General features: G+C 44.1%; 1 protein-coding gene across 3 annotated transcripts in view; it reads left to right on the top strand.

The window, feature by feature from the left end:
* The window catches only part of ASTN2 (astrotactin 2), a 912,080-nt gene that overhangs the window by 897,501 nt on the left and 1,690 nt on the right, over positions 1 to 12,889 (top strand). The gene's annotated exons all lie outside the window — the stretch shown is intronic.

Genomic DNA, 12,889 nt, shown 5'->3' with positions numbered 1-12,889 from the left:
AGCTACTGTGTTAGGCGCCATGGAGAATTCACCCTTAACGAACACATAGTCATTCTCTTCTGAAACTTCACAAAGGAGTATCTGAAACGGTGGCTGCACGTCTTGCCTAGCACCCCATTCATGACGTGTCATGTCACACGATGACATTCATTCGCGTATTCAACACAAATTCAGGAGCCCTTCTTTTAGGTTGGTTATTGGCCATGCAATGCTAAAGAGGTAGAAACAGCCCCTACCTACACACAACTTACTGTTGCGAGTAATTAAACAAGTAACTGCCAAGAATAGGATTGATAAGTGTCGTGAGAGTAGAAGAATGGAGCCTTTGAGGAGGCATTTAGGTCTCCCAGGCTGGGACTCTCACACCCAAAGTGTGAGTTAGGGTCAGGAGCATGAAGGCAGAGTAGGACTGGAGGGTTTGGGGCCAAGGAACTTGCCTGTGAAATGTTCAGAGGAGATAATACGCATAGAATGGGTTTTTCCTCTCAAATTTTGATCATTTGCCTTCCGCCTCTGATTTTTGCCATATCACCACACCACATGTTTATCTATTTGATATTTCTTCCTTCAGTTTGCCTCTTATTGAAAATATATTTGAGATGAAACAGTGTATCATTTCATCAAGGGAAAACTAACACCATCTACTTTTAATAGAAAATGAAACTTCAGCATTCAGTGTAATGGAAGAAAAATAAAACCAAAAGACAATGTAGTTCAATCCTAGCAGAGTCCTGAGGCTTTCCCTTTAGAGGGGGAGATTAGCAAGTGTTAGAGAAGTATTTAAGACAGTCCCAAACTAAAACTTTATTTCTTGAAATAATCTGGAGGAGGGGAAGGGAATGGAAAAGGGAATTTAAAGGCTTCTCCCCAGTGTGATTCACTGTTGTTTCATACTGGGTCTGTGATCTTCTTGGATACCACCTAAAATCCTTTCTCCTGCCCCAGGGGAACTCCTTCCACACATTGGTAAACACTGTGTAGAGGAACTGAAAGAATTTCTGTGTACTTGGAGCAAAGTGTGTGACCACAGGAACAGTAAGAGATAAGAAAAGAGAGGTCAACAGGGGCCAGTTCCGAATGCCCTTTAAGTAGGGTTAAAGAGTTTGGATTATCTCTTGAGGGCAGTGGGAAGCTTTTCAAGTGTTTTTCACAGGGGAGAGAGATTATCAGATCTTCAAGGGAAAAAGATCCCTCCAACTGCAGTTAGAAGCCTGGACTGGAGGAGTCAAGACCGGAGGGATGGAGGGAGGGAGGTGGGGTGGCTCCAGAGGCCGCCGTGTCACTAATCCAGGAGAGCACGCACAGGCTCTGGGCGGGAGTAGTATCAGTGGCACTGGAGACAGTTGCACGAGTTCTTGAAATACTTGGTGAGCACCCTGCTCTGCTTTACATAGCTTTACAATCACCCCATGGACTAGATAAAGTAGGGTATCCTCCACATTTTATGGATGAAAAGGAATCAGAGGTGTCAGGGGGTCACACAAGCTGCCCAGAGGTGCACAGTTTGCTCTGGTGTCTGGTTCTGCCCTGAGCTTTTACCCTGAGCCCTTAGAACACTTGCAATAACCTCCAAGAATCTGAGGTCCTTGAGGGTCGAGATGAGAGCTTGGTTGAAGGCCAAAAGGGATCTTTCCTTGGGATGGGCCTTATCTATCCTGTTGGGTCCTGGATTGTAACTTTCTCCCTGCTACATGAAAGGAATGTTCTTGAGATAAAAGCTAAAAGAGAGCAGACAGGCAGAAGCACAGAGCCCCAGATGAAAGCCCCAGGTGCCACGTTGAGTCATTCCACTGCCTTCTTGCCCATGGGTGGGGACAGGACTTTCGCTTCACTAGGCTTTCCCTTAGGGCTCAGGAAGTTTGGGTGGAAGCTAAACAAGAGCTTCACTCTATAATCTGGGATCCTTTATGACCTTCCAGGACATAAACCTTCTAAAAAGGCATTCTGGCCACCCAGAGAGGTAGAACAACCCACTCAGTAATGGACTGTGATAACCTGCTCACCTCCAGCCAACTAGTCACCAGCCACTGTCCACCAACCTCTACCTGTCATGCAACTTCCTCCTCCTATGGGTCTTTCCAGTCTCCAGAGAGAATGCGAGATTTATCTGATGTCCCATTCTGGCATCAGCAGGAATCAAGGCAGCTGCATCCTAATCCATCCTGGCACTGCCAATAAACTCACTGTGCAACCTTGGGCTCTGGCCCTCTCTGGTCCTCAGTCTGTTCATTGATAAAATTTAGTAATACTTGTTTTCAGCAGTGAAAATTTGTTTTCTGAATAAATCTTACGAAGAACCCCTGGTCTTAGCTAGAATGCCACTTCCTTAGAGAGTCCTCTAAAATGTCTACCCATACACTATCATAACCTCATATTTTAATTTTCTGTGTCATATCTGCTAGTTTTGGTGTCCTATATTGCTTGTGTGTCCCTCTTCCCCATTATGATATCTGTTGATGTATACCTAGTGATCTTTTGTGTCCTCTTCACTCTTGTCAGTAGGTGCTAAGCCATCCCTTGCTTACTGAATAATTGCATAATGGGATGAGTAGATGGGTGGACCAGATTACTGCAGAGTTGTTCTGGTGGAAGCTAGAGTGGGTGGTCTGGAGCACCCCCTTGCTGAGTCTCCTCTTCAACTCCCTGGTCTAATCCCAAGGGTCCCTGCAGTCTACCTGAGCTATCAAGGACCTATAGATCACAATTGGAAACAACTGCATTCCACAAACTCTAAGGTTTTTCTAGCTTAAAAAATAGTATTAGAAAAATGCATCATCCTTGCAAATATTAAGAGACTTGAGGAGACCCTCACTTCATTAATTTATTGATTCATTGATTCATTTATTGTGTCTACTATGTGCCATGCCCTGTGCTGTGGGCTGGAAACATATGGATGAAGGAGACAGTTCTTGCCTTTACAGGCTCAGCATCTGGCAAGAAAAAGACTGGTCATCAGGCAGTGGCAGTACAATATGTCATGAGAACATGCTATAAAAAGAGAGTGGGAAGTATATTTTAGGACAGTGCTTATCAAACTTTAATATACAGGAGAATGATCTGGGGCCTTACAATTCAAATCAACTCAGTGGTCTGGGATGGACTTGAGATTCTGCATTTCTAACAAGGTCTCAGGTGATGCCAATGTTGCTGGTTTAAAAAGCATACTCTTGCGTGACAAGGTTCCAAAGGCAGCTGTTGGTGAAGCTACTCCAGAGCTGAAGGAAGAATTCCTGGAGAAGAAGGTAAACTGATGCTTTATGGCATACTCACAGCATAGAGTCCTTCAGGTGGAAGAAGAAGAGAGTTCTCTTAGAAGGAAGCACCAGAGAAAAGGTGAGAGAGGGTGGAATAAGAGAAGGACAAATCTCCTTGGGGAAGAGAGTTTAGGGTGAAAAGAAAAAGAAAAAGCTGAAGAGTTCAGCAGAGGTCAGATCATGATGGCTCTTACAAGCCCTGTTCACGCGTTGTTCTTTCTTCCAAAAGCTGGGTGAAGGTTTTGAACAGAGAACCAGGGTGAGTAAATGTACCATGCGTCTCAAGGGTGAGCAAGTGTGCGGACATCAGAGTGTAAAGGAAAGAGAACAAGGCACTGCCTTGGAACTAGGAGTCTTGGTTTCAAGCCCAAGCCTTGCCACCCACTTGCTATGTAACCTTGGACATGTTTCAGCTCCATTCTCAGCCTCATTTGCAGCATAAAAGGGCTGGACTCCAAAGAACCTAAAAGCTGTGAGGCTGAGGGACCAGCAAGCCCTGAAGGTCATGGAGAACAGAGAAGAGACACCATGAGTATCCTTTCACCTGCAGCCCAGCACGGCTTATTTCTCGGGAACCTAGGTCGCTAGAGTAATAAGAACTTTTCCCAAGAGCACCCTGAGGGCTGATGTCATGGAATGAGCTCTGTTTGGATTTTGTTGCCCCATAATCACCAAACCCCAAAATGTTCTCTACTCCTCCGTGGCTCTGTGGTCACATACCCCCATAAAACTTAGTGACAAAAGGGCGACTCTTACTGCTACCTAATAAATCAATCAGGCCAATGTCCTTTAGAGCCCGGTTCCCATGGCAACCGCAGATGACAGCAAATAGCTGCTCAGAGAAGACCTGCTAACACCCATCTGTCCCAGCCATGCATGTCTCCTATTAGGAGATTTGAAAAACCGTGCTTATAGGTGGCCAGGGACCAGAATTTGCTCCAGTCAGAATATCTTTGACCACTCTTGAGCCTCTCAATCCTCTGTTAATGTTTGACTTAAATGACAGAGTTGGGAGAAGAGAGCAAGCACTTGAAGAGATGTTGTTTCACTGGAATTGATATATCTACATCAGAAATGGTGTTAGCCCCTCTTGCTTCTGTGGTAGACATTGCTGAAAGATTGCAAAAATCATCCCAGGCTTGGTGCATCCTGGGATCTTTCTCAGTGTAGCCAGACAACGAAGTTTTTCCCATCTGAAAAGGATTAGCATGTGCCATGAACTGCTGCTGCTTTGTTCTTAGTGGAAATATTCAAGCCTGGGATGTCACTGCAGATTCTTCAGTCCAAGATTAGGTTAGCTCTTTCTCTGGATATCTTGAATTCACTCTCTCAGGATTTCTAGAACATTAGGAACAAGAGCAAACTTAGGCTTCTTGAGGCATATTCCTTTCATCTCAGATGCACTGTGTGTGTGTGTGTCTGTCTGTCTGTCTGTCTGTCTTTTTGTCTTTTTAGGGATGCACCCATAGCATATGGAGGTTCCCAGGCTAGGGGTCTAACTGAAGATGCAGCTGTGACCTACACCGCAGTTCATGGCAACACCAAATCCTTAACCCACTGAGCAAGGCCAAGGATCAAACCCTCAACCTCGTGGTTCCCAGTCAGATTTATTTTTTCTGGGACACAATAGGAACTCCTCAGATGTACTTTTAATTTTTTTTCCACATATTTTGACATTTCTAAAATTAGGATGGCTTGTACACAATAGATGTACATGTCAGGTCTTGTATTCTTTCTTTTACTGAAAGGCTATCATTAAATTAGGGGCATCTCTTATAACTGATGATTTCTTCGCATGTATGCATACAAACAAGACACACTATGACTTTGAACAAATGTCCCATAGGACGTTTTCCCCACTGATAACATAGCAACATAGAGAGTAATCTTGAAATTTCTGTCAGTTCCAAACTGAAATAGCTTTGGGTTCATTGAGACTGAGTCATTATTACCATCAGTTTAGGCGTGAATTCTTGGGAATGTCTCATGGTTTCTTAGGAGAAAATGAGTGGGAGACAAAGCCAAATGTAAATACTGTCACGGAAATGCTGGATCCTTAACCCACTGAGCAACCTGTATCCTTATAGATGCTAGTCAGATTTGTTTCCACTGAGCCATGATGGGAACTTCCACAAATCATATTCCAAACCTGATGCTGAGTAAATATATTCAGGTGGTGATACCTGAGATTTTGGTTTTCTGTTTAGTGTAGCTGGTCTTGAGGCTAAATTTGATGTGGATTTACTCTAAAATTAACCCCAGTGAACCCACTGGGAAGCCATAAAACCGTGGCTTCGTTGCACACATGCATCGCACCAGCTTTAAAATATATGTGTATGTGTGCATGCTTTCAAAATGGAAATGACTCTATGTATTTTGTCCTAGAGGTAATTCTTGTTCATTCTGTAACATGCAGATGAGACAGATATATATATCTGTTTATTTATTTATATATAAATAAAGTGGAAAGCAAAAATGTTGCTCCTCTGAACCCTTAATCCTCACCCAAAGATACAGTTGTTAACAGTATGCATATACTTCTCCAGATATAGATATGGATGTGACGCAAATGTGTGTATAGGTAGGTAAACTGATATAGCCTTAGTGATACACATCAACATCTTCAGACCATAGCTCCATTTCCATCAACTCTGCCATGTTGAACAAATGCATACACTGTGTTCTATTTCCTGCCTATTTATACATAATAGCACATGTACAAATATTTTCCTATGGATGCATCTGCAAATACGTTGTCTTTTTGAAGGGTCCTCTTGTCATGAAATTATATGACTGTCTCACACATTAATTTAGTCCTCTGTTAAAGACCAACTAGATTTCTTCCAACTTCTTTGCTATTTTATATATATATATATATATATATATATATATATATATATATATAATTTTAAAATTCTGTGTAAACATTTTGCCCACCTGCCTGATTACCTCCTTAGGTCCGCATGATGCTCATGGGCCATTTCATTCCCTTTATCAACCTCTGCTAGAGAATGGCTATATCTTGAAAACTAAGGACTAAAAATTATTATTATTATTGTCTTTTTGCCTTTTCTAGGGCTGCTTCCCATGGCATATGGAGGTTTCCAGGGTAGGGGTCTAATTGGAGCTGTAGCCACCGGTCTACACAAGAGCCACAGCAACGCGGGATCTGAGCCATGTCTGTGACCTACACCACAGCTCATGGCAACGCCGGATCTTTAACCCACTGACCAAGGCCAGGGATCAAACCCACAACCTCATGGTTCCTGGTCAGATTTGTTAACCACTGTGCCACAAAGGGAACTCCAGGACTAAAAATTATTAATCTCTTTTTCTTACACAGTCAGGAGCTAGACCCCAAGTGTCCTGTACACCATCCAGGAAGTAGGTGGGAAATGTTAGTTGTGCATCTTTTATGGGCCAAGTCACTTGTCTCTCACTTCATCTCCTAAAAAAATAATTTTGAAGATGAAGCAACAGAAAATCAGTGGAGTTAAGTAAATCATTCAAAGTTACACAGGTAATAAGTGTTAGCGTTCAGGTTCAAAATATTGTTTCCTGACCTCAAACTATTATAATACATTGCATCCCAAGATATATACATAACTGACAGATGATGTAATACGGATCTCAACAGAGAAATGAAATGCTTCAACCACAAAGAGGAACGTATGACTTGTGATAGCTGGGAAGATCCGGAAGACTTCCTGAAGAGGAAATTTTAGCGTGGCTTTGAAGCATGAATAGAACCTCAGTGAATGCGGTCCTCTCATCTCAGGAACTCGATGCTGTGACAGCTGTCACAGCAGGTTCTCTTGTGAACTACTCATCAGATGGTTTTTCTCTGTGAATCAACCCCAAATTCCTCTTAAATTAAACACGAACAAAAGCACCAAAAATCTATTTCAACTCCCACTAACCTTAGATTCTGCTCTCCTCTGAATGTTCATGTCTCTCCCAAATTTGTATATTGCAAAGTGATGTCATTAGATGGAGGGGGGCCTTTAGGAACTGATTAAGTCGTGGAGATGGAGCCCAGTGAATAGGATTAGTGCTCTTATAAAAGAGGCCCCATGAATTCTTGTTGTGGCTCAGGGGAAACGTATCTGATTGTATCCGTGAGGATGTAGGTTCGACCCCTGGCCTCACTCAGTGGGTTAAGAATCCGGTGTTGCTGTGAGTTGCAGTGTAGGTCACAGACATGTCTCGGATCTGGCATTGCTATGGCTGTGGCGTAGGCCAGCAGCTGCAGCTCTGATTCAACCCCTAGCCCAGGTACTTCCATATGCCACAGGTATGGCCCTAAAAAGACAAAAATAAATAAATTAGTAAATAAATAAATAGGCCTCAGAGAGCCTTTGTCCCTTTTGCCACGTGAGGACATGGTACAAAAATGCCATCTACAAACCAGGAAGTGGGGCCTTTGCTAGTCACCACATCGAATCTGCTGGTGTCAAGATCCCAGACTTCCCCGACTCCAGGACTCTGAGAATTTTATTCCTGTTGCTTATAAGCTACCTAGTCTGTGGGATTTTGTTATAGCAGCCTAACCAGACTAAGACAGACTCTTTTATAAGACAAGGCTTGATTTGCTCACCTCTAGTGAAGGGAAACCCATTGGAGATAGAGAAGGACCCTATCTATATTGAGGACTTCATTTCAAGGTTTTTGTTTTTTGTTTTGCATTGAGAAAAAAACAATGCCTTCTCTTAGTTTTCCAGTGTTTGTCTCCAATGCTTAGGTGCCTGGCAGCAGAGATCTGAGATGCTGTTCTCACACTCTTTTAACCTTGGCCAAACCACCTGACCAGCCTGAGAGTTATGTTACCACCTAAAGACTGGGGCTGAAGTGTGCTCTAGAATTATGATGAGGATTCTACTTAAGATGATGTTGCATAGGTTTCTGGCACATAGTAGGTCCTCAATCCCAAGTACTCATTATCATCCCTGACCCTCAGGGTGTTCCTCTCTTGTCTTCAGTTATTAGAACAGCATAGCTTTTTTCCTAAATCCCCCCTTAGTTGGCACACTTGATTCCTGCTTTTAGTCCTTCTGCAGGAGACTTGCTCTTGAGACAACCTTTAGCATCAGGATCTGGCTGTTGTGTACATGTGTCCCCCTTACCAGAAGTGACTGGGGTTCTCCAGGTGTGGCCTGACAAGAGCAGCATGCATGGAAGTCATTGCTTCTCTTCATCCACTCTCTCTACTTCTAGATCTCATGTTCCAGGTTTTCACAACCACGTTATGCCCTTGACTCTCATTTAGCTTGAGATCAGCTAACACAGACATGTTTAAGCTCCACTTGAGAAGGAAGGAGGCCAATGGGAAGGTTTCCTTGCCGCCTCTCCTCTTTTCCTCCATTCCACAGCCCCCTTAGAAAGTGGGTCTCTGTCCCATAACTGTGTCCACAGCAGACTGGGAAATGGTGCTGGGAATAGAACGGTCAGTCAAAGGGCCTAGGCTCCAGGAAGAAGTGGCATCCGAGGCCAGCCACCAGCTGGCTGGCCATCCCTATCTAAATCTCGCCTGCTGATACAATGAAATATTCATGCGTGCTGTCCCTCCTTCACCTCTGGCTTCGTCTTCCAGAGGGCCTGGGTCCTGTCTCCAGTGAGGAAGACTTCATTTCCGGTATTTGAGTAAAGTGGTCACTCTGACCGGTGATTTCCCCCTGCAGGCAAAGATTAGGGCCTTTGATTTATGGATCTCTATTGCCTACAATTTATTACCCAGCCTTTGGTCTCTCACTCCCCCTCCTCCTCTCTTAGCCTCTGAGCACCTCCAAGCCTTCTATTCATGGCTCCCCCTCCTGAGTTTCCCTGCCTTTGTTGTCTCAGTGCAAACCAACATGCTAAGGCAATGTACTGTGGAGAAAGGGCGGGGCTCAGTTAGGCAAACTGACATTGGTTTAATGCCTGTTATATGGACATTCCTGTGTTGGATGCCCATCCAGTGATTTCATTCCAGCCTAACAGCAGCCCTACAAAATAAGCATCTCTACCCACACTTTACAGATGAGGAGTCTGAGGCTCATGGAGAAGCAGTGACGTGCCCTAATGGGCTCTGGAGCCTGTGTCCTTTCTATACTGTAATATTCTACTTTGAATTTTGGCCAACATTTACTGCAAACTAAACTAAGCAAATTACCCAGAAGATCTCTTCTTTCCAAAAGCACTGTTATTATTCCCATTTTACTGATGCAGTAACTAATAATTAGTAGCATCAAAAAACTTCCCAATGATCCACATAGCTAACTAAGTAATAGAACTGGGATATAGGATTTTCTATTGTGGCTCAGCAGGTTAAGAACCTGACATAGTGTCTGTGAGGATACAGATTCATTCCCTAGCCTCTCTCAGTGGGTGAAGGATCTGGCCTTGCCACAAGCTGTGGCATAGGTCACAGATGTGGCTCAGATCCAGTGTTGCTGTGGCAGTGGCGTGGGTCAGCAACTGCAGCTCTGATTCAACCCCTAGTCCTGGGAGCTTCCATATGCCACAGGCATGCCCTTAAAAAGAAAGAACTGGGATTTGAATCTAGAACTCCAGAGCCAAATATTTCATCTTGGCTCTCTATACACTTCAGACAATTACCTTTGTTATTAACTTAAGTTGCTCCTTTAGGGAAATTATTTTCTCATTTCAAAGCTTAGTTTCCCCATCCGTACAAAGGCTTGAGTTCCAAGATTCTGTCTTTGAAAATGGCTGGGCCTTGGGAAACAAAGCATGTGGTCATGTTGGAGGGCTTGTTCTTCCCAACCCCATCTGGTATTTTGGCTTATTTTTGTGACTGTCTAGATCAGACAGTGACTCTCCATCGCCCTTGACCATGGCTCAGAAGCATCTAGATCTCTACCAACCTGACTGGTCTCTCACCACTTCTCTGCACTAACCATTTCAAAAAACTGCTGCTTTATGCTCTCTTCAGTCAGACTTTGGATGGGCTATTTCCTCCGTCTTGTCTTCCATCTTCCTGAAAGTTTTGTTTCATCAGTGACATAACATCTGTAAATCAGATGTTACATCCCCTGGGAAAATGTCTCTGAGCCCCCCCCCCAACTAATTACTGGGTGTCCACTTCATATATTCCAATAGCACCCAGCGTATTCTACAACCTAGAACTCTGCCCCTAAATCAGAGGCTATTATTATGTCTGTCTGTCTCCTGCCACCAACTTACATAAATGCTCAAAGCTTAAACCAATACACAAATACTGATGATGGTGGTGGTGGTGATACTTTCTGACGTGTATCAGGGGCTTACTATGTGCAAACACTTTTTTCTAAGAGTTTTACATGTATTAACATTTAATCCTCACTTCAACTCTATGAGGTGGGCAAATGTTAATCCCTTATTGTAAATAAGGAAAGAATGAGTGTTTTTTTTTAAAGCAAGATAAAAAGCAAACCAGCATCTGTCGGTACAGTGACAAGAACCATGGAACACCTTGGGTGGGCAGGGCGTCTTTTGTCAGTACCTGGTTTCCTGCTGCTACCCTTGCCCTCCCTCAGTTCACTTCTCCTCAGGGCAGCCAGAAGTGTAGTTTGTCTCTGAAAGAACCTGTTTCTTTGTTGCTTAAAACTCTCTAATAACTCCACACTTACCCTCCAGACAATAGTCACAGATACCTTTTATTGAGGGCTGGTTATAAACTGCTTAATGACTTTTGATTTTTAAAACAACCTTTGTGGTGGATACAGTAATCATTCCCCTTTTATGGGTAAGGAAACTGGTTAAACAATTTCCTCAATTTCTCAGAACTAGTAAGTGGCCATGGTGGGATTTGAACCTGAGCATTCAGGCTCTAGAGACTGCGCTGTGCACCATTACTCTGTACAACCAAGGCCCAGTCCCTGGGCTGCTCCAGTGGCCCGGCTCCTGCCACTTCTCCAATTTCCCACTGCAAGCCAACTTGGACACTGAATCTCACCATGAACGCCCAGAACTTCTGCTCCATCCCTTCTCCCTACACCTTTACCTTCACCTCTTATTATGCCTTCATCCTCTTCTTTACCCAGACCATACTCATTCATGAGGCTGAGCACAAGTTCCCCTTCTCCAGGAAGCCTTCTTGGATTTCCCAATCCTACCTCGGCACTGTCCTCTCCTTCCCACTGCTCCCACACCTCTCTGTATCGTTGCTTTTGCCACCTGTGTTACAGTTTTCCATGTATCTGCCTTTCCTACTGACTCGAGAGCTCTGCCATATAACAAATGCTCAGTAGAGGAACCACCAGTGATGTTATCTCCTTTAACTTCACCAGCACCCTGTTTATCAAGGGAGGAAATGGGTAAAGTTCCCAAAGTCACAGAGCTGTTAAGGAACAGAGCAAGCACTGGAATGGGGGAGCAGAAAGCTCCTCAGGCTCCTCCTGGGAGGTGCCTGCCAGAGGTGAGGGAACCACGGGTCGAGTGGCAACCTGGGTGTGATTATGAAGCTGTGAATTCTTGGCACCTCAGGAAATATTCCACCCAAGTGGTGAACTATACAAAGAGGACTTTTTGAAAGGCACCTCATAAATTGCACCCACAAAACCTACACTCATAAGGCCAGCCCTTTAACTGCCGCCACTCAGGTGCCTAACACGGTCTCCCATTGGTGGGGTCTGCTGTCGTAAAATGCCCTCCCTCCTGGGGTCTCCCAAGGGCACAGAGAGGACAGCAGGAGAGAGCCTCTCCTGCAGCCCCCCAGCATTTCCAGACAGCTTGAGGATGCTTAGCTGGAGAGAACAGTGTATCCCATGTGGATGCCACACCTGGACAGCAAAGCCAACTATGCTGTGACCCAGGAAAAAGATGTTCATTTTCCTTGCTAAGCCTCGTTTCCACATATTTAATGAGCTTAGATCCAACTAAGCCATCAGTTTTCGAATGGGGGCATTCTGGAGACAATTTTAATGTCATGCCTGGGGCTGCCGATGCTATGATATCTTGTAGGCAGAGGCCGGGGATGCTGTTGCATTTTCTGCAAGACTGTCCCCACAGCAAAGTGTTATCCAGCCCACATGTCAACAGGTGCCCTTCTCAAAGATACTTGCTTTAATTTTCTATGCAGTTGTCAGGTCTGCTCAAGCATCCTCTATCTCATGTTGTATAAAAAGCTCCAAATAAATCCCAAAAGATGGTCACCACAGTACAGGGTGATTCATGCTGGGACATGTTCGGAGTGACCTTGACCCTGGGGCATTGTACAGTTCCTACAATAGAAGCTATCATTTATTGGGACGCTTACCAGGTGTCAGCCTCTGGGCACCCCTCTTAGTTAATCCCACAACCACCTTATGAAGGGAAGGTCACCATCACTATTTTAAGAGAGACGAAAAGTGAGAGAAGTTCTGATTTGGGGATATAGATATAAAGGGGGGAGGGAGTGGGATGGACTTGGGAGTTGGAGTTACTAAATGTACACTATTACATTTAGAACAGATGAGCCATGAGGTCCTGCTGTACAGTACAGGGAGCATAATGGATGATAATATTGAGAAAAGGAGTGTAGATATATATGTATGACTGGGTCACTTTGCTGTACAGAAAGAATCATCACAACACTGCAAATCAACTATACTTTAGTTTAAAAAGTAAATTAAAAAAATAAAGGCTTTTGGAGTTCCTGTCGTGGTGCAGCAGAAACAAAT

This window comes from Phacochoerus africanus, chromosome 2 (assembly GCF_016906955.1).
Source record: "Phacochoerus africanus isolate WHEZ1 chromosome 2, ROS_Pafr_v1, whole genome shotgun sequence".
NCBI lineage: Eukaryota > Metazoa > Chordata > Mammalia > Artiodactyla > Suidae > Phacochoerus > Phacochoerus africanus.
This window is presented reverse-complemented; position numbering and strand designations above follow the sequence as displayed.